At 42.8% G+C, this 23149-nt stretch overlaps 1 long non-coding RNA gene across 1 annotated transcript; it reads right to left on the bottom strand.

The window, feature by feature from the left end:
• Nucleotides 1–69: 69 nt before the first annotated feature.
• LOC117297922 lies at nt 70–1815 on the bottom strand. The gene is made up of 3 exons (XR_004519925.1): nt 1776–1815; nt 761–817; nt 70–160 (listed from the first exon to the last, which is right to left on the bottom strand). It is a non-coding gene; the product is annotated as an uncharacterized LOC117297922 (long non-coding RNA).
• Between the last annotated feature and the right edge of the window lie 21334 nt (nt 1816–23149).

The following is a 23149-nucleotide window of genomic DNA, read 5'->3' as shown; positions in this document are numbered from 1 at the left end:
TAATGCCATATAAAAAACACCATGTTTTTTTAAGGCCCCACTTTAAAAAAAAACCAATAAACTCACCTTGATTGTAGCAATGCATCCGTGGCAGAGTAACCAGCAATCTGGCGCCCTCTACTGTAGAAAGCTGATGCATTGGAAACCGGCTTGGGGGCAGCTGCAAGTCAGGGTTTAAAAAAAGAATTCACTAGTATTCTCATACTTTGTATTGTTACTAAAAATGACACTTCATCTAAGCCCTAAGCGGATATAGGCACGGGAAAATTCTGCATTTTAGATGCTCTGTGGTGCAATCTTTGGTAAATTTTGAGGGGGGACATTTGATATAGTGTCCCCCACCCTTCTAAAAAGTTGTGTCATCCTTATAGCCCCCAGGATTAATGCCCATGGCGAGACACAGGGTTGGTCTTACACAGTGCAATACTTGGGCTTCATGATTAAGGTGGTCAAAAAGATGGGGGGACATTTGATATTGTGCCCCCCTCCCCTTGTCACCCCCCCTCCCCTTGTCACCCCCCCTCCCCTTGTCACCCCCCCCCCCACCCCCACCTATTTGATGCCCACCATGCCACCATTAGTAGGATTTGAAACTTTGTACGGTGGAATTGTAACTATAAGAACATTTTGCGATAACACTATGTGAATCTCTTTATGAGTAGTGTTGGTTCGGAAAAGAACTATTGGTTAAAGACTCATGTTTCTATTAATATACGCTGATCATCTACAGGAGAAAAATCATAAGAAAGACTGTACTTACTGTTTGTCTAGACGCTACTGCTCGTCGAAAGTACTTCAGTAGGGTTCTCTACGCAACCTAAAATAAACGACAAATATCGGACAAATTTACATCAGCTGTGTAGTTGCACGTTTTGTGTGCATTTGATCACTAGGCATAGTTAATTTTTTACAGTATTACATTTGAGAACCACCAGTTCCTTAAAAGCTCAGATATGCCTAGTTCATTTTGATGGGTCATAATAAATAATTTGCAGAAAATAATTAACTATTTGTCTTGTTAACGACAAAATAATAAAGCATCAAAGTCTTTTGGGAAAAGAAATTACACACAAATTTCACAAGTACCTACATGTGAGGTGAAACTAAACATGGATTGGAAATCACTAACAAGGCAATTATTTTTTTAGAAACCTCTTTCATCAGTGAAAAGGGTACAAAAGAATTTAGGCATTGCATGGTGAGGTATCAATATATATTTGGTTTGCGGTAACACCATGTGTGTTTCTACTTGCCAGGTAGAGTTTGTTCTTAGAGAACTGTCTTTCTTTATTCTACTACCACAAAGAGTAGATTATCAGATTTTTGAGAGACTTGTTCTGAAAAGAACTGTCCTGCTTTGTAACTATACCCGGGCGGAAGGTATAGAAAATTGGCTGGGACAACTACTTTAGCTTTATAGGATCATAATTAACTGCACTACCGCGGAGTCAATCTCTTGACGATGACTATAGCAAGCTAGTCAAAACGTTGAGACCAATTCAAGAACTGGATAGTGATTTGGTTCCCTATTGGGCAATCCCTATAGGCTTCTGCTTGCTTTTTGTTGATATGTCTCTAATTATTTTACTAATAATGTAAAAATTACACATTTCTACTTATTGTTGCTGTGTGTTTTGAAGTTTTTAAAGCCTAAGTGAATAAATAAATAAACAAATAAATAAATTACTTGATGGATTGGAATTGGACCAAAATTAAGTACAGTTTCAAGAAAAAGGACAAAGCTTTATGGAAAGATTTCTCCAAACTGTAATAACCTGGTTGTCTCTTTGTCTTTTATCCATATGCTACAAGTCCTCTGCATTCTTCTCACTCAGCCTCTTCCTTGATTCAACCTCTTCCCTGCAAACAGTCAATCAAAACAAACAAAGCTCGGTAAATAACACCAAACTCACAAATCTCAACTCATGTTAATCCGGCATGGGTAGGCCTATCGTCTTCTTGATACTCCAAGAGTTTATGAAGACGCACCAAAAATTCAATCCATACTCAGCGATACCGCCTCTTGAAATACATAATTCTAAAAACTCCCCCTTTCTGGAGCTCCAGCCCTGGCCCCACGCGTCGACCTGGTATTCTTTAAAAACGTGAGAGCCCATAATTTAATAACAACAAGTATGCTAGTAGTAGTACAATAATTTCGCTGCATTGGCCTGCAACCCCCCCCCCCCCCCCCCCCTGGGTTAAACAACAGAGGAACTGCAGTTGAAATGACCAGATAGAGAAAGGACCAATAATACTATAATTAATACCAGTATCAGCCGCCAGACTTGAGATTTGCTGAATTGGGCCCGCCAGACACCCCCCCCCCCCCTCCTGGGTTAAACATCTGAGGAACCACCTAAAACCAAGTTGAAATGACCACTGATGACACTATTCCCAATACGCTTGCCCTATACACAGAATTCACTGCTTCCGTAAGCGCTGATTCTTTGCTCACGGTAAGCAGTGCCATGAAATTGGGCCCAGCTGGAGCTGTTTATAACCGGCTTTCTGTGCTAGCCTTTCAAGCGTAGAATGCCTAGAAACGTGCAGTAGGCACGCACAAAAGCCAAAATTCGCCGCTAACCCATGAAATACGCTTGCCGTATACACAGAATTCCCTGCTTCCGCAAGCGCTGATTCTTTGCTCACGGTAAGCAGTGCCATGAAATTGGGCCCTGCTGGAGCTGTTTATAACCGGCTTTCTGAGCTAGCCTTTTAAGCGTAGAATGCCTAGAAACGTGGAGTAGGCACGCGCAAAAGCCAAAATTCGCCGCTAACCCATGAAATACGCTTGCCGTATACACAGAATTCCCTGCTTCCGTAAGCGCTGATTGTTTGCTTACGGTAAGCAGAGCCATGAAATTGGGCCCAGCTGGAGCTGTTTATAACCGGCCGGCTTCCGCGTGTCAGGCCTACGTACGCCAATATACTCATGCCGAACGCGCAATTCATAGCTTTTAGTAACAGGGCGTAATCTATTTCTAAGCGCGCGCGAATATCTATTTCTAAGCGCGCTTTATAACAAAAGGGCATTTATTAATGGGAATAAAAGAGTAGTGACTTGTTCTTAAACGTATGTTGCCGTGCGATATAGGCCCTCGCCTTCTGCTTGGGCCTTTATCACCTGGCAACGACCCTGCTGGTTTTAAACGGCCAATAAAGAACTCGTCGCTTCCCTTTTGTTCCCCTATCAAATGTCCATCAATTGAACAGATAAACAGTTCTTGAACTTGGTTCATGAACTGCTCTAATGAATATGTTGTGAACTGTTTAAGGCATGTTCATGGACTGATCATGAACATTCTTGAAAGTTCATCGAGTCAAATTCCATCTTACCTGATGGGGTAGATTGGTTAGATGCATAGAGCTATATATACATACGTATATACAGCTGATGACAATTAGTTAACAACAGGGTGGACCACGTGAAGGTTGTCATCTCCCACCCCACAAAAGGGATCGTAATACATCTGAGTGTGTAACCATTACAACAATTGCTTCTTTGTAATGTTACCCCCTCTAATTATTATTTATTATTATTATTATTTTATGTTATTATTATATTATAAAACCTTGTTCATGAGTACTCTATACAGCTAAGACAATGGCATGACCTTTGTATACATACAACCTTGTTAATGAGTACTCTATACAGCTAAGACAATATCATGACCTTTGTAATTATAAACCTTGTTAATGAGTACTCTATACAGATAAGATAATGTCATGACCTTTGTAATTATAAAACCTTGTTAATGAGTATTCTATACAGCTAAGACAATGTCATGACCTTTGTAATGATAAAACCTTGTTAATGAGTACTCTTTACAGCTAAGACAATGTCATGGCCTTGTATTTATAAAACCTTGTTAATGAGTACTCTATACAGCTAAGACAATGTCATGACCTTTGTAATTATAAAACCTTGTTAATGAGTACTCTATACAGCTAAGACAATGTCATGACCTTTTTAATTATAAAACCTTTTAATGAGTACTCTATACAGCTAAGACAATGTCATGACCTTTGTAATTATAAAACCTTGTTAATGAGTACTCTATACAGCTAAGACAATGTCATGACCTTTGTAATTATAAAACCTTGTTAATGAGTACTCTATACAGCTAAGACAATGTCATGACCTTTGTAATTATAAAACCTTGTTAATGAGTACTCTATACAGCTAAGACAATGTCATGACCTTTGTAATAATAAAACCTTGTTAATGAGTACTCTATACAGCTAAGACAATGTCATGACCTTTGTTATTATAAAACCTTGTTAATGAGTACTCTGTACAGCTAAGACAATGTCATGACCTTTGTAATTATAAAACCTTGTTAATGAGTACTCTATACAGATAAGATAATGTCATGACCTTTGTAATTATAAAACCTTGTTAATGAGTACTCTATAAAGCTAAGACAATGTCATGACCTTTGTAATTATAAAACCTTGTTAATGAGTACTCTATACAGATAAGATAATGTCATGACCTTTGTAATTATAAAACCTTGTTAATGAGTACTCTATACAGATAAGATAATGTCATGACCTTTGTAATTATAAAACCTTGTTAATGAGTACTCTATAAAGCTAAGACAATGTCATGACCTTTGTAATTATAAAACCTTGTTAATGAGTACTCTATACAGATAAGATAATGTCATGACCTTTGTAATTATAAACCTTGTTAATGAGTACTCTTTACAGCTAAGACAATGTCATGACCTTTGTTATTATAAAACCTTGTTAATGAGTACTCTGTACAGCTAAGACAATGTCATGACCTTTGTAATTATAAAACCTTGTTAATGAGTACTCTATACAGATAAGATAATGTCATGACCTTTGTAATTATAAAACCTTGTTAATGAGTACTCTATAAAGCTAAGACAATGTCATGACCTTTGTAATTATAAAACCTTGTTAATGAGTACTCTATACAGATAAGATAATGTCATGACCTTTGTAATTATAAAACCTTGTTAATGAGTACTCTTTACAGCTAAGACAATGTCATGGCCTTGTATTTATAAAACCTTGTTAATGAGTACTCTATACAGCTAAGACAATGTCATGACCTTTGTAATTATAAAACCTTGTTAATGAGTACTCTATACAGCTAAGACAATGTCATGACCTTTGTAATTATAAAACCTTTTAATGAGTACTCTATACAGCTAAGACAATGTCATGACCTTTGTAATTATAAAACCTTGTTAATGAGTACTCTATACAGCTAAGACAATGTCATGACCTTTGTAATTATAAAACCTTGTTAATGAGTACTCTATACAGCTAAGACAATGTCATGACCTTTGTTATTATAAAACCTTGTTAATGAGTACTCTATACAGCTAAGACAATGTCATGACCTTTGTAATTATAAAACCTTGTTAATGAGTACTCTATACAGCTAAGACAATGTCATGACCTTTGTTATTATAAAACCTTGTTAATGAGTACTCTATACAGCTAAGACAATGTCATGACCTTTGTAATAATAAAACCTTGTTAATGAGTACTCTATACAGCTAAGACAACGTCATGACCTTTGTAATGATAAAACCTTGTTAATGAGTACTCTTTACAGCTAAGACAATGTCATGGCCTTGTATTTATAAAACCTTGTTAATGAGTACTCTATACAGCTAAGACAATGTCATGACCTTTGTTATTATAAAACCTTGTTAATGAGTACTCTATACAGCTAAGACAATGTCATGACCTTTGTAATTATAAAACCTTGTTAATGAGTACTCTATACAGCTAAGACAATGTCATGACCTTTGTTATTATAAAACCTTGTTAATGAGTACTCTATACAGCTAAGACAATGTCATGACCTTTGTAATAATAAAACCTTGTTAATGAGTACTCTATACAGCTAAGACAACGTCATGACCTTTGTAATTATAAAACCTTGTTAATGAGTTCTCTATACAGCTAAGACAATGTCATGACCTTCATAATTATAATTATATTAACCTATTAATGAGTACTCTATACAGCTAAGACAATGTCAAGACCTTTGTAATTAAATCACCTCGTTAATGAGTACTCTATGACATTGTCATGACCTTTATAATTGAAATAACCTCGTTAATGAGTACTCTATGACATTGTCATGACCTTTGTAATTACATCACCTCGTTAATGAGTACTCTATGACATTGTCATGACATTTGTAATTAAATCACCTCGTTAATGAGGACTCTATGACATTGTCATGACCTTTGTAATTAAATAACCTCGGTAATGAGTACTCTTAAACAACCTCCATATTCACACAACACAATGTCATGACCTTTCACATTAAAAGCTTTAAGAGTTACCAACAAAACAACATGGTGGCCACCATGTAAGCTACCCCAGAACAAATACCATGTAAACAATTAGACTAATAAATAATTGAAAGACAAATTAAGTAGTAACAATACAAAACTTAATGTCTAATAAACACTTAAACACACTCCTTAAACATATTGTTCTCTTTTTATTTGTTATGAATTTACTACAAATAAACTTATGTTGTTTCGTATTTTGTAATGAGCAAACTGCATTACAAATTAACTTAACTTGTTTCACGGTTGTAATGCGGTACTTCATTACGCACATGAAACGTTTACATACTTGCAATAAGGTACTTCATTGCAAGCATGTTATAATTACATGATTGTAATGAAGTACCTCATTACAAACATGCAGTTTTTGTATGTGAATACATGAACTTGTATAGTACCTCGATACAAGTTTAACATGTATTCTGTCTACATACTTGTAATGAAGTACCTCATTTCAAGTACGTTGACAACAATTCGAAAAGCACATATACTTCCAAGAATGAATTAAACAGGCCAACGAAATGTGAAATCTTCACAAATCTTGTTGTGGCTTGTAGTCAGGCACCCTCTGGGATGTAGCTTGTAGTCAGGCACCCTCTGCGATGTGGCTTGTAGTCAGGCACCCTCTGGGATGTGGCTTGTAGTCAGGCACCCTCTGGGATGTGGCTTGTAGTCAGGCACCCTCTGCGATGTAGCTCATAGCCAGGCACCCTCTGGGATGTTGTCAGGAGCAGGTAGCACCACATCCCCAGCAGAATTGCAGACTCCTGAAATTTATACCAATCGAGTCAAATCAACAAGTGTAACACTGCATGTCTCTATGTGGGTCTGTACATTAGCCCTTTTGATTAATTATGATCAGAATTTGGAAATTTACCTATGTTTGGTGCGCTTCAATCACATGGGATGATGTCCTCTAGGCAGGCACCCTCTGGGATGTGGCTTGTAGTCAGGCACCCTCTGGGATGTGGCTTGTAGTCAGGCACCCTCTGGGATGTGGCTTGTAGTCAGGCACCCTCTGGCATGTGGCTTGTAGTCAGGCACCCTCTGGGATGTGGCTTGTAGTCAGGCACCCTCTGGGATGTGGCTTGTAGTCAGGCACCCTCTGGGATGTGGCTTGTAGTCAGGCACCCTCTGGGATGTGGCTTGTAGTCAGGCACCCTCTGGGATGTGGCTTGTAGTCAGGCACCCTCTCGGATGTGGCTCGTAGTCAGGCAACCTCTGGGATGTGGCTCGTAGTCAGGCACCCTCTGGTATGTAGCTCGTAGTCAGGCACCCTCTAGGATGTTGTCAGCAGCAGGTAGCACCACATCCCCAGCAGAACTGCAGACTCCTGAAATATATACCAATCGAGTCAAATCAACAAGTGTAACACTGCATGTCTCTATGTGGGTCTGTACATAAGCCCTTTTGATTAATTATGATCAGAATTTGGAAATTTACCCGTGTTTGGTGCGCTTCAATCACATGGGATGATGTCCTCTAGGCAGGCACCCTCTGGGATGTGGCTTGTAGTCAGGCACCCTATGGGATGTGGCTTGTAGTCAGGCACCCTCTGGGATGTAGCTCGCAGCCAGGCACCCTCTGGGATGTTGTCAGCAGCAGGTAGCACCCATCCCCAGCAGAACTGCAGACTCCTGAAATATATACCAATCGAGTCAAATCAACAAGTGTAACACTGCATGTCTCTATGTGGGTCTGTACATAAGCCCTTTTGATTAATTATGATCAGAATTTGGAAATTTATCTATGTTTGGTGCGCTTCAATCACATGGGATGATATCCTCTAGTCAGGCACTCTCTGGGATGTAGCTTGTAGTCAGGCACCCTCTGGGATGTGGCTTGTAGTCAGGCACCCTCTTGGATGTGGCTTGTAGTCAGGCACCCTCTGGGATGTGGCTCGTAGTCAGGCACCCTCTGGGATGTGGCTTGTAGTAAGGCACCCTCTGGGATGTGGCTTGTAGTCAAGCACCCTCTGGGATGTAGCTTGTAGTCAGGCACCCTCTGGGATGTGGCTCGTTGTTAGGCACCCTCTGGGATGTAGCTCGTAGCCAGGCACCCTCGTAGCAGGTAGCACCACATCCCCAGCAGAACTGCAGACTCCTGAAATATTTACCAATCGAGTCAAATCAACAAGTGTAACACTGCATGTCTCTATGTGGGTCTGTACATAAGCCCTTTTGATTAATTATGATCAGAATTTGGAAATTTACCTATGTTTGGTGCGCTTCAATCACATGGGATGATGTCCTCTAGGCAGGCACCCTCTGGGATGTGGCTTGTAGTCAGGCACCCTATGGCATGTGGCTTGTAGTCAGGCACCCTCTGGGATGTAGCTCGTAGCCAGGCACCCTCTGGGATGTTGTCAGCAGCAGGTAGCACCCATCCCCAGCAGAACTGCAGACTCCTGAAATATATACCAATCGAGTCAAATCAACAAGTGTAACACTGCATGTCTCTATGTGGGTCTGTACATAAGCCCTTTTGATTAATTATGATCAGAATTTGGAAATTTATCTATGTTTGGTGCGCTTCAATCACATGGGATGATATCCTCTAGTCAGGCACTCTCTGGGATGTAGCTTGTAGTCAGGCACCCTCTGGGATGTGGCTTGTAGTCAGGCACCCTCTTGGATGTGGCTTGTAGTCAGGCACCCTCTGGGATGTGGCTTGTAGTCAGGCACCCTCTGGGATGTGGCTTGTAGTCAGGCACCCTCTGGGATGTGGCTTGTAGTCAGGCACCCTCTGGGATGTGGCTTGTAGTCAGGCACCCTCTGGGATGTGGCTCGTTGTCAGGCACCCTCTGGGATGTAGCTCGTAGCCAGGCACCCTCTAGGATGTTGTCAGCAGCAGGTAGCACCACATCCCCAGCAGTACTGCAGACTCCTGAAATATTTACTAATCGAGTCAAATCAACAAGTGTAACACTGCATGTCTCTATGTGGGTCTGTACATAAGCCCTTTTGATTAATTATGATCAGAATTTGGAAATTTACCTATGTTTGGTGCGCTTCAATCACGTGGGATAATGTCCTCTAGGCAGGCACCCTCTGGGATGTGGCTTGTAGTCAGGCACCCTATGGGATGTGGCTTGTAGTCAGGCACCCTCTGGGATGTAGCTCGTAGCCAGGCACCCTCTGGGATGTTGTCAGCAGCAGGTAGCACCCATCCCCAGCAGAACTGCAGACTCCTGAAATATATACCAATCGAGTCAAATCAACAAGTGTAACACTGCATGTCTCTATGTGGGTCTGTACATAAGCCCTTTTGATTAATTATGATCAGAATTTGGAAATTTATCTATGTTTGGTGCGCTTCAACCACATGGGATGATGTCCTCTAGTCAGGCACTCTCTGGGATGTAGCTTGTAGTCAGGCACCCTCTGGGATGTGGCTTGTAGTCAGGCACCCTCTGGGATGTGGCTTGTAGTCAGGCACCCTCTGGGATGTGGCTTGTAGTCAGGCACCCTCTGGGATGTGGCTTGTAGTCAAGCACCCTCTGGGATGTAGCTTGTAGTCAGGCACCCTCTGGGATGTGGCTCGTTGTCAGGCACCCTCTAGGATGTTGTCAGCAGCAGGTAGCACCACATACCCAGCAGAACTGCAGACTCCTGAAATATATACCAATCGAGTCAAATCAACAAGTGTAACACTGCATGTCTCTATGTGGGTCTGTACATAAGCCCTTTTGATTAATTATGATCAGAATTTGGAAATTTACCCGTGTTTGGTGCGCTTCAATCACATGGGATGATGTCCTCTAGGCAGGCACCCTCTGGGATGTGGCTTGTAGTCAGGCACCCTATGGGATGTGGCTTGTAGTCAGGCACCCTCTGGGATGTAGCTCGTAGCCAGGCACCCTCTGGGATGTTGTCAGCAGCAGGTAGCACCCATCCCCAGCAGAACTGCAGACTCCTGAAATATATACCAATCGAGTCAAATCAACAAGTGTAACACTGCATGTCTCTATGTGGGTCTGTACATCAGCCCTTTTGATTAATTATGATCAGAATTTGGAAATTTATCTATGTTTGGTGCGCTTCAATCACATGGGATGATATCCTCTAGTCAGGCACTCTCTGGGATGTAGCTTGTAGTCAGGCACCCTCTGGGATGTGGCTTGTAGTCAGGCACCCTCTTGGATGTGGCTTGTAGTCAGGCACCCTCTGGGATGTGGCTTGTAGTCAGGCACCCTCTGGGGTGTGGCTTGTAGTCAGGCACCCTCTGGGATGTGGCTTGTAGTCAAGCACCCTCTGGGATGTAGCTTGTAGTCAGGCACCCTCTGGGATGTGGCTCGTTGTCAGGCACCCTCTGGGATGTAGCTCGTAGCCAGGCACCCTCGTAGCAGGTAGCACCACATCCCCAGCAGAACTGCAGACTCCTGAAATATATACCAATCGAGTCAAATCAACAAGTGTAACACTGCATGTCTCTATGTGGGTCTGTACATAAGCCCTTTTGATTAATTATGATCAGAATTTGGAAATTTATCTATGTTTGGTGCGCTTCAATCACATGGGATGATATCCTCTAGTCAGGCACTCTCTGGGATGTAGCTTGTAGTCAGGCACCCTCTGGGATGTGGCTTGTAGTCAGGCACCCTCTTGGATGTGGCTTGTAGTCAGGCACCCTCTGGGATGTGGCTTGTAGTCAGGCACCCTCTGGGATGTGGCTTGTAGTCAGGCACCCTCTGCGATGTGGCTTGTAGTCAGGCACCCTCTGCGATGTGGCTTGTAGTCAGGCACCCTCTGGGATGTGGCTTGTAGTCAGGCACCCTCTGGGATGTGGCTTGTAGTCAGGCACCCTCTGGGATGTGGCTTGTAGTCAGGCACCCTCTGGGATGTGGCTTGTAGTCAGGCACCCTCTGGGATGTGGCTCGTTGTCAGGCACCCTCTGGGATGTAGCTCGTAGCCAGGCACCCTCTAGGATGTTGTCAGCAGCAGGTAGCACCACATCCCCAGCAGTACTGCAGACTCCTGAAATATTTACTAATCGAGTCAAATCAACAAGTGTAACACTGCATGTCTCTATGTGGGTCTGTACATAAGCCCTTTTGATTAATTATGATCAGAATTTGGAAATTTACCTATGTTTGGTGCGCTTCAATCACGTGGGATAATGTCCTCTAGGCAGGCACCCTCTGGGATGTGGCTTGTAGTCAGGCACCCTATGGGATGTGGCTTGTAGTCAGGCACCCTCTGGGATGTAGCTCGTAGCCAGGCACCCTCTGGGATGTTGTCAGCAGCAGGTAGCACCCATCCCCAGCAGAACTGCAGACTCCTGAAATATATACCAATCGAGTCAAATCAACAAGTGTAACACTGCATGTCTCTATGTGGGTCTGTACATAAGCCCTTTTGATTAATTATGATCAGAATTTGGAAATTTATCTATGTTTGGTGCGCTTCAACCACATGGGATGATGTCCTCTAGTCAGGCACTCTCTGGGATGTAGCTTGTAGTCAGGCACCCTCTGGGATGTGGCTTGTAGTCAGGCACCCTCTGGGATGTGGCTTGTAGTCAGGCACCCTCTGGGATGTGGCTTGTAGTCAGGCACCCTCTGGGATGTGGCTTGTAGTCAAGCACCCTCTGGGATGTAGCTTGTAGTCAGGCACCCTCTGGGATGTGGCTCGTTGTCAGGCACCCTCTAGGATGTTGTCAGCAGCAGGTAGCACCACATACCCAGCAGAACTGCAGACTCCTGAAATATATACCAATCGAGTCAAATCAACAAGTGTAACACTGCATGTCTCTATGTGGGTCTGTACATAAGCCCTTTTGATTAATTATGATCAGAATTTGGAAATTTACCCGTGTTTGGTGCGCTTCAATCACATGGGATGATGTCCTCTAGGCAGGCACCCTCTGGGATGTGGCTTGTAGTCAGGCACCCTATGGGATGTGGCTTGTAGTCAGGCACCCTCTGGGATGTAGCTCGTAGCCAGGCACCCTCTGGGATGTTGTCAGCAGCAGGTAGCACCCATCCCCAGCAGAACTGCAGACTCCTGAAATATATACCAATCGAGTCAAATCAACAAGTGTAACACTGCATGTCTCTATGTGGGTCTGTACATCAGCCCTTTTGATTAATTATGATCAGAATTTGGAAATTTATCTATGTTTGGTGCGCTTCAATCACATGGGATGATATCCTCTAGTCAGGCACTCTCTGGGATGTAGCTTGTAGTCAGGCACCCTCTGGGATGTGGCTTGTAGTCAGGCACCCTCTTGGATGTGGCTTGTAGTCAGGCACCCTCTGGGATGTGGCTTGTAGTCAGGCACCCTCTGGGGTGTGGCTTGTAGTCAGGCACCCTCTGGGATGTGGCTTGTAGTCAAGCACCCTCTGGGATGTAGCTTGTAGTCAGGCACCCTCTGGGATGTGGCTCGTTGTCAGGCACCCTCTGGGATGTAGCTCGTAGCCAGGCACCCTCGTAGCAGGTAGCACCACATCCCCAGCAGAACTGCAGACTCCTGAAATATATACCAATCGAGTCAAATCAACAAGTGTAACACTGCATGTCTCTATGTGGGTCTGTACATAAGCCCTTTTGATTAATTATGATCAGAATTTGGAAATTTATCTATGTTTGGTGCGCTTCAATCACATGGGATGATATCCTCTAGTCAGGCACTCTCTGGGATGTAGCTTGTAGTCAGGCACCCTCTGGGATGTGGCTTGTAGTCAGGCACCCTCTTGGATGTGGCTTGTAGTCAGGCACCCTCTGGGATGTGGCTTGTAGTCAGGCACCCTCTGGGATGTGGCTTGTAGTCAGGCACCCTCTGCGATGTGGCTTGTAGTCAGGCACCCTCTGCGATGTGGCTTGTAGTCAAGCACCCTCTGGGATGTAGCTTGTAGTCAGGCACCCTCTGGGATGTGGCTCGTTGTCAGGCACCCTCTGGGATGTAGCTCGTAGCCAGGCACCCTCTAGGATGTTGTCAGCAGCAGGTAGCACCACATCCCCAGCAGAACTGCAGACTCCTGAAATATTTACTAATCGAGTCAAATCAACAAGTGTAACACTGCATGTCTCTATGTGGGTCTGTACATAAGCCCTTTTGATTAATTATGATAAGAATTTGGAAATTTACCTATGTTTGGTGCGCTACAATCACATGGGATGAAGTCCTCTAGGCAGGCACCCTCTGGGATGTGGCTTGTAGTCAGGCACCTACTGGGATGTGGCTTGTAGTCAGGCACCCTCTGGGATGTGGCTTGTAGTCAGGCACCCTCTGGGATGTGGCTCGTAGTCAGGCACCCTCTGGTATGTAGCTCGTAGCCAGGCACACTCTGGGATGTTGTCAGCAGCAGGTAGCACCACATCCCCAGCAGAACTGCAGACTCCTAAAATATATACCAATCGAGTCAAATCAACAAGTGTAACACTGCATGTCTCTATGTGGGTCTGTACGTAAGCCCTTTTGATTAATTATGATCAGAATTTGGAAATTTACATATGTTTTGTGCGCTTCAATCACATGGGATGATGTCCTCTAGGCAGGCACCCTCTGGGATGTGGCTTGTAGTCAGGCACCCTCTGGGATGTGGCTTGTAGTCAGGCACCCTCTGGGATGTGGCTTGTAGTCAGGCACCCTCTGGGATGTGGCTTGTAGTCAGGCACCCTCTGGGATGTGGCTAGTAGTCAGGCACCCTCTGGGATGTGGCTCGTAGTCAGGCACCCTCTGGGATGTGGCTCGTAGTCAGGCACCCTCTGGGATGTAGCTCGTAGCCAGGCACCCTCTGGGATGTTGTCAGCAGCAGGTAGCACCACATCTCCAGCAGAACTGCAGACTCCTGAAATATATACAAATCGAGTCAAATCAACAAGTGTAACACTGCATGTCTCTAAGTGGGTCTGTACATAAGCCCTTTTGATTAATTATGATCAGAATTTGGATATTTACCTATGTTTGGTGCGCTTCAATCACATGGGATGATGTCCTCTAGGCAGGCACCCTCTGGGATGTGGCTTGTAGTCAGGCACCCTCTGATACTACAACTGATGCTACAACTGATGCTACAACTGATGCTACAACTGATGCTACAACTGATGCTACAACTGATACTACAACTGATGCTACAACTGATGCTACAACTGATGCTACAACTGATGCTACAACTGATGCTACAACTGATGCTACAACTGATGCTACAACTGATGCTACAACTGATGCTACAACTGATGCTACAACTGATGCTACAACTGATGCTACAACTGATACTACAACTGATGCTACAACTGATGCTACAACTGATGCTACAACTGATGCTACAACTGATGCTACAACTGATGCTACAACTGATGCTACAACTGATGCTACAACTGATACTACAACTGGTACTACAACTGGTACTACAACTGGTACTACAACTGGTACTACAACTGGTACTACAACTGGTGCTACAACTGGTGCTACAACTGGTGCTACAACTGATACTACAACTGATACTACAACTGATACTACAACTGATACTACAACTGATACTACAACTGATACTACAACTGATACTACAACTGATGCTACAACTGATGCTACAACTGATGCTACAACTGATGCTACAACTGATGCTACAACTGATGCTAAAACTGATGCTGCAACTGATGCTGCAACTGATGCTACAACTGATGCTACAACTGATGCTACAACTGATGCTACAACTGATGCTACAACTGATGCTACAACTGATGCTACAACTGATACTACAACTGATGCTACAACTGATGCTACAACTGATGCTACAACTGATGCTACAACTGATACTACAACTGATGCTACAACTGATGCTACAACTGATGCTACAACTGATGCTACAACTGATACTACAACTGATACCTCAACTGATACTACAACTGATGCTACAACTGATGCTACAACTGGCACTACAACTGATGCTACAACTGATGCTACAACTGATGCTACAACTGATGCTACAACTGATGCTACAACTGATGCTACAACTGATGCTACAACTGATGCTACAACTGATACTACAACTGATACTACAACTGATACTACAACTGGTACTACAACTGGTACTACAACTGGTGCTACAACTGGTGCTACAACTGATGCTACAACTGATGCTACAACTGGTGCTACAACTGGTGCTACAACTGATACTACAACTGATACTACAACTGATACTACAACTGATACTACAACTGATACTACAACTGATACTACAACTGATACTAAAATTGATACTACAACTGATACTACAACTGATACTACAACTGATGCTACAACTGATGCTACAACTGATGCTACAACTGATGCTACAACTGATACTACAACTGATGCTACAACTGATGCTACAACTGATGCTACAACTGATACTACAACTGATACTACAACTGACGCTACAACTGACACTACAACTGACGCTACAACTGACGCTACAACTGACGCTACAACTGACACTACAACTGATGCTACAACTGATACTACAACTGATGCTACAACTGATGCTACAACTGATACTACAACTGATACTACAACTGATGCTACAACTGATACTACAACTGATGCTACAACTGATGCTACAACTGATACTACAACTGATACTACAACTGATACTACAACTGATGCTACAACTGGTACTAAAACTGATGCTACAACTGATGCTACAACTGATGCTACAACTGATGCTACAACTGATGCTACAACTGATGCTACAACTGATGCTACAACTGATGCTACAACTGATGCTACAACTGATGCTACAACTGATGCTACAACTGATGCTACAACTGGTGCTACAACTGGTGCTACAACTGGTGCTACAACTGGTGCTACAACTGGTGCTACAACTGGTGCTACAACTGATGCTACAACTGATGCTACAACTGATGCTACAACTGATGCTACAACTGATGCTACAACTGATGCTACAACTGATGCTACAACTGATGCTACAACTGATGCTACAACTGATGCTACAACTGATGCTACAACTGATGCTACAACTGATGCTACAACTGATGCTACAACTGATGCTACAACTGATACTACAACTGATACTACAACTGATACTACAACTGATACTACAACTGATACTACAACTGATACTACAACTGATGCTACAACTGATGCTACAACTGATGCTACAACTGATGCTACAACTGATACTACAACTGATACTACAACTGATGCTACAACTGATGCTACAACTGATGCTACAACTGATGCTACAACTGATGCTACAACTGATGCTACAACTGATGCTACAACTGATGCTACAACTGATGCTACAACTGATACTACAACTGATACTACAACTGATACTACAACTGATGCTACAACTGATGCTACAACTGATGCTACAACTGATGCTACAACTGATGCTACAACTGATGCTACAACTGATGCTACAACTGATGCTACAACTGATGCTACAACTGATGCTACAACTGATGCTACAACTGATGCTACAACTGATGCTACAACTGATGCTACAACTGATGCTACAACTGATGCTACAACTGATGCTACAACTGATGCTACAACTGATGCTACAACTGATGCTACAACTGATGCTACAACTGATGCTACAACTGATGCTACAACTGATGCTACAACTGATGCTACAACTGATGCTACAACTGATGCTACAACTGATGCTACAACTGATGCTACAACTGATGCTACAACTGATGCTACAACTGATGCTACAACTGATGCTACAACTGATGCTACAACTGATGCTACAACTGATGCTACAACTGATGCTACAACTGATGCTACAACTGATGCTACAACTGATGCTACAACTGATGCTACAACTGATGCTACAACTGATGCTACAACTGATACTACAACTGATACTACAACTGATACTACAACTGATACTACAACTGATACTACAACTGATGCTACAACTGATACTACAACTGATACTACAACTGATGCTACAACTGGTACTACAACTGGTACTACAACTGGTGCTACAACTGATGCTACAACTGATACTACAACTGATGCTACAACTGATGCTACAACTAGTACTACAACTGGTACTACAACTGATGCTACAACTGATGCTACAACTGATGCTACATCTGATGCTACAACTAATACTTCAACTGATACTACAACTGATACTACAACTGATGCTACAACTGATGCTACAACTGATGCTACAACTGATACTACAACTGATACTACAACTGGTGCTACAACTGGTGCTACAACTGGTGCTACAACTGATGCTACAACTGATGCTACAACTGGTACTACAACTGGTACTACAACTGGTACTACAACTGATGCTACAACTGGTACTACAACTGATGCTACAACTGATGCTACAACTGATGCTACAACTGATGCTACAACTGATGCTACAACTGATGCTACAACTGATGCTACAACTGATGCTACAACTGGTGCTACAACTGGTGCTACAACTGGTGCTACAACTGGTGCTACAACTGATGCTACAACTGATGCTACAACTGATGCTACAACTGATGCTACAACTGATGCTACAACTGATGCTACAACTGATGCTACAACTGATGCTACAACTGATGCTACAACTGATGCTACAACTGATGCTACAACTGATGCTACAACTGATGCTACAACTGGTGCTACAACTGGTGCTACAACTGGTGCTACAACTGGTGCTACAACTGATGCTACAACTGATGCTACAACTGATGCTACAACTGATGCTACAACTGATGCTACAACTGATGCTACAACTGATGCTACAACTGATGCTACAACTGATGCTACAACTGATGCTACAACTGATGCTACAACTGATGCTACAACTGATGCTACAACTGATGCTACAACTGATGCTACAACTGATGCTACAACTGATGCTACAACTGATGCTACAACTGATGCTACAACTGATGCTACAACTGATGCTACAACTGATGCTACAACTGATGCTACAACTGATGCTACAACTGATGCTACAACTGATGCTACAACTGATGCTACAACTGATGCTACAACTGATGCTACAACTGATGCTACAACTGATGCTACAACTGATGCTACAACTGATGCTACAACTGATGCTACAACTGATGCTACAACTGATGCTACAACTGATGCTACAACTGATGCTACAACTGATGCTACAACTGATGCTACAACTGATGCTACAACTGATGCTACAACTGATGCTACAACTGATGCTACAACTGATGCTACAACTGATGCTACAACTGTTACTACAACTGATGCTACAACTGATGCTACAACTGATGCTACAACTGATGCTACAACTGATGCTACAACTGATGCTACAACTGATGCTACAACTGATGCTACAACTGATGCTACAACTGATGCTACAACTGATGCTACAACTGATGCTACAACTGATGCTACAACTGTTACTACAACTGATACTACAACTGATGCTACAACTGATGCTACAACTGATGCTACAACTGATGCTACAACTGATGCTACAACTGATACTACAACTGATACTACAACTGATGCTACAACTGATGCTACAACTGATGCTACAACTGATGCTACAACTGATGCTACAACTGATGCTACAACTGATGCTACAACTGATGCTACAACTGATGCTACAACTGATGCTACAACTGATGCTACAACTGATGCTACAACTGATGCTACAACTGATGCTACAACTGCTGCTACAACTGCTGCTACAACTGATGCTACAACTGATGCTACAACTGATGCTACAACTGATGCTACAACTGATGCTACAACTGATACTACAACTGATACTACAACTGATACTACAACTGATACTACAACTGATACTACAACTGATGCTACAACTGATGCTACAACTGATGCTACAACTGATGCTACAACTGATGCTACAACTGATGCTACAACTGATACTACAACTGGTACTACAACTGGTGCTACAACTGATGCTACAACTGATGCTACAACTGATGCTACAACTGATGCTACAACTGATGCTACAACTGATGCTACAACTGATGCTACAACTGATGCTACAACTGATGCTACAACTGATGCTACAACTGATACTACAACTGATACTACAACTGATGCTACAACTGATGCTACAACTGGTACTACAACTGATGCTACAACTGATGCTACAACTGATACTACAACTGATACTACAACTGATACTACAACTGATACTACAACTGATACTACAACTGATGCTACAACTGATGCTACAACTGATGCTAACAACTGATGCTACAACTGATGCTACAACTGATACTACAACTGATACTACAACTGATACTACAACTGATACTACAACTGATACTACAACTGATACTACAACTGATACTACAACTGATACTACAACTGATGCTACAACTGATGCTACAACTGATGCTACAACTGATGCTACAACTGATGCTACAACTGATGCTACAACTGATGCTACAACTGATGCTACAACTGATGCTACAACTGATGCTACAACTGATGCTACAACTGATGCTACAACTGATGCTACAACTGATGCTACAACTGATGCTACAACTGATGCTACAACTGATGCTACAACTGATGCTACAACTGATGCTACAACTGGTGCTACAACTGGTGCTACAACTGGTGCTACAACTGGTGCTACAACTGGTGCTACAACTGGTGCTACAACTGGTGCTACAACTGATGCTACAACTGATGCTACAACTGATGCTACAACTGATGCTACAACTGATGCTACAACTGATGCTACAACTGATGCTACAACTGATGCTACAACTGATGCTACAACTGATGCTACAACTGATGCTACAACTGATGCTACAACTGATGCTACAACTGATGCTACAACTGATGCTACAACTGATGCTACAACCGCTGCTACAACTGCTGCTACAACCGCTGCTACAACTGATGCTACAACTGATGCTACAACTGATGCTACAACTGATGCTACAACTGATGCTACAACTGCTGCTACAACTGCTGCTACAACTGCTGCTACAACTGCTGCTACAACTGCTGCTACAACTGCTGCCACAACTGCTGCCACAACTGATGCCACAACTGATGCTACAACTGATGCCACAACTGATGCCACAACTGATGCCACAACTGATGCCACAACTGATGCCACAACTGATGCCACAACTGATGCCACAACTGATGCCACAACTGATGCCACAACTGATGCCACAACTGATGCCACAACTGATGCCACAACTGCTGCCACAACTGCTGCCACAACTGATGCCACAACTGATGCCACAACTGATGCCACAACTGATGCCACAACTGATGCCACAACTGATGCCACAACTGATGCCACAACTGATGCCACAACTGATGCCACAACTGATGCCACAACTGATGCCACAACTGATGCCACAACTGATGCCACAACTGATACTACAACAGCAACAGCAACAGCTGTAATAAATAATAATAATTAATAATAATTAATAATAATAATAATAATTAATAATAATAACCGAATTTATAAAGCGCCTTTTCCAAAGGATGCAAAGCGCTAAAATGCGTAAACCGCGGACCGGCGGAAGAGTTGCATGCCTGGAGCGCTATGTTTGAAATATGAGACCCAAGGACGCCTCTCATTGAACAGACTTATAAGAAACCTCAAATATTTCCACACAGTTTTAAATTGAAATGGATGTCCACAGGCCAATAATGAAATTGTAAGATACAACAGACTTTTAGTATGGTGTGGCCATCTTGATTTTCTTCCATGGAAATCGATGTAACCAAACCAAGGCTGGAAGATGTATGGTCTGGTTCCTTTTTGTACAATGAGTATTAGCATTCAATACTGTTATGGGATACATTGAACATGACCGATATGATGGCAGTATGATGCAGGTCTCTACTTACTGTTTTCTTTCCTCTCCTCAAGTAGCAGTTGTTTCTCTTGGAATGAGGCCATGAAGACCGACCCCCCTTCCTCCTTGCGCATCTGGAAGGCGCTCTTTTGCCGTTCACTGTACTTTGGAATCCTTTACGAAAAAGAGCAAGACAAAACAAAAGATGGAGAGATGAACTAAGTACATGAAGGGGCATTGCTTGGCAACCAGACCATTGCTGTGCACTAGCGGGTCGTGTGCAGGCGGCAGCGAATAAACCCGAAGAAACCACACGTCCAGACACGTCACTATTTTTGGCAATATGTTTGCTGCCACCATCGGTGAAAGGTGCTCGTGTTTGGGGAAGCCCTTATTGTTGCGAATTTTGTTTTTTTCTCAAATACAAGACGAGTGTAAAAATCTAGGAGTAAGGTAAGGTACTAAAATACAGATCTTTTAAATGTAGATGGCTGAAGGGGGGTATTTTGTATGGTCTTTAAGCACAAATTATTATGCTAACCTCACGCGTCCACAGGTGGCGGATAGTGGAGTGACCTCCAGATATGGAGGCTAGCTGCGAAATAACCAAATAAGCAGTCGCGGACCAACTGGCGGTGTTTTCCGAGAGTGAGGTGGAGTAGTCTGTGTGGGGCAGCTACTCTAACTAAATACTTCAACGTGCTCAATGAAGGAATCACCGGGCGAGTATGAGGCGCCCATAAATAACCTCAACCCACCCCACCCACCCACTGCCTTGTGGGAAAGACAGCAGGATGCAGTCAAAGGCTACAGGAAGGTCACCTTATCGAAAACCCACCGGCAACACGTCTAGCCAGCGCGTCGGTGTATGGCTAAAAACCTGTCAGATATGAAGAGTAACGAAAAGAGAGGCCGTAACGCTCAAGGCCAAATGGAGCAAAGGAAAATGCCAAATCCAAATTCAGAGGGAAGACCTCAACATGACGCGTCACGATTAAACCCTTCACCAGGGAGTTGTGGGGCTGAAAGAAAGAGGAAAGGCAACTCCGACCTGAACATTTGTACATACAATACAAGAACCTTAAGAACACAAGATGATCTAGAAAGACTTCTGGAAGAAATAGAAGACTTCAATTGGGACATAATAGGGTTGTGTGAAACCAAAAGGCACGGTGAGGGACTTACCCAAACAAACGACGGGATATGGATATATGACTCAGGGAAAATGGAAGAAGATCCAAACAACAAAGGTCTAGGCTTCATAATTCACCCAAGAATTAAGGATCATGTGAAAGGATTCACTAAACACTCAAACCGGATAATTTCCATGAATATAAACCTCATCAAAGAAGGGACAATGACAATTGTGCAAGTCTATGCACCAACTCAAGACTATAGTGAAGAGGACATTGAATCATTCTACGAGGACCTAAGCAAGGTACTACAGGACAACAGACTGTCAGAATACACCATTGTAATGGGAGATTTCAATGCTAAAATTGGAATAAAAAAACAGGATGAAACATTCTCATGCATTGGCCCATTTGGCACAGGTACAAGGAACGATAGAGGAAATACATTGATAGAGTTCGCCATCCAAGAAAAACTCATCATTGCCAACACTCTATTCAACAAACCGCATCATAGATACTGGACATGGAGGAGCCCAAACGCCATCACAACAAATCAAATCGACTTCTGCTTAGTCAGCCAGAGAGGTATCGTACACAACTGCGAAGTCATCACCAAGGTAGATATTGGAAGCGACCACAGGATGGTGAGAACAAAAATATCCATCAGCAAAAAACTAGCCCGACTGAAAACAATCAGAAGAACCAAACCCATGATGGTAAACAACCAAGCATTATGGGAGAACAAGGACAAATTCCAACTGAACCTCAAGAACCGTTTCGAGGTACTAAAAGGAAAAGACATCGATATAGATGAACGATGCGAGGAAATCAACAATATAATAAAAGAGGAATCAACCAAACTAGCCAAACGAGACAAAGATACTAGGAAGCAGGTTCC

This window comes from Asterias rubens, chromosome 12 (assembly GCF_902459465.1).
Source record: "Asterias rubens chromosome 12, eAstRub1.3, whole genome shotgun sequence".
Taxonomy (NCBI): domain Eukaryota; kingdom Metazoa; phylum Echinodermata; class Asteroidea; order Forcipulatida; family Asteriidae; genus Asterias; species Asterias rubens.
This window is presented reverse-complemented; position numbering and strand designations above follow the sequence as displayed.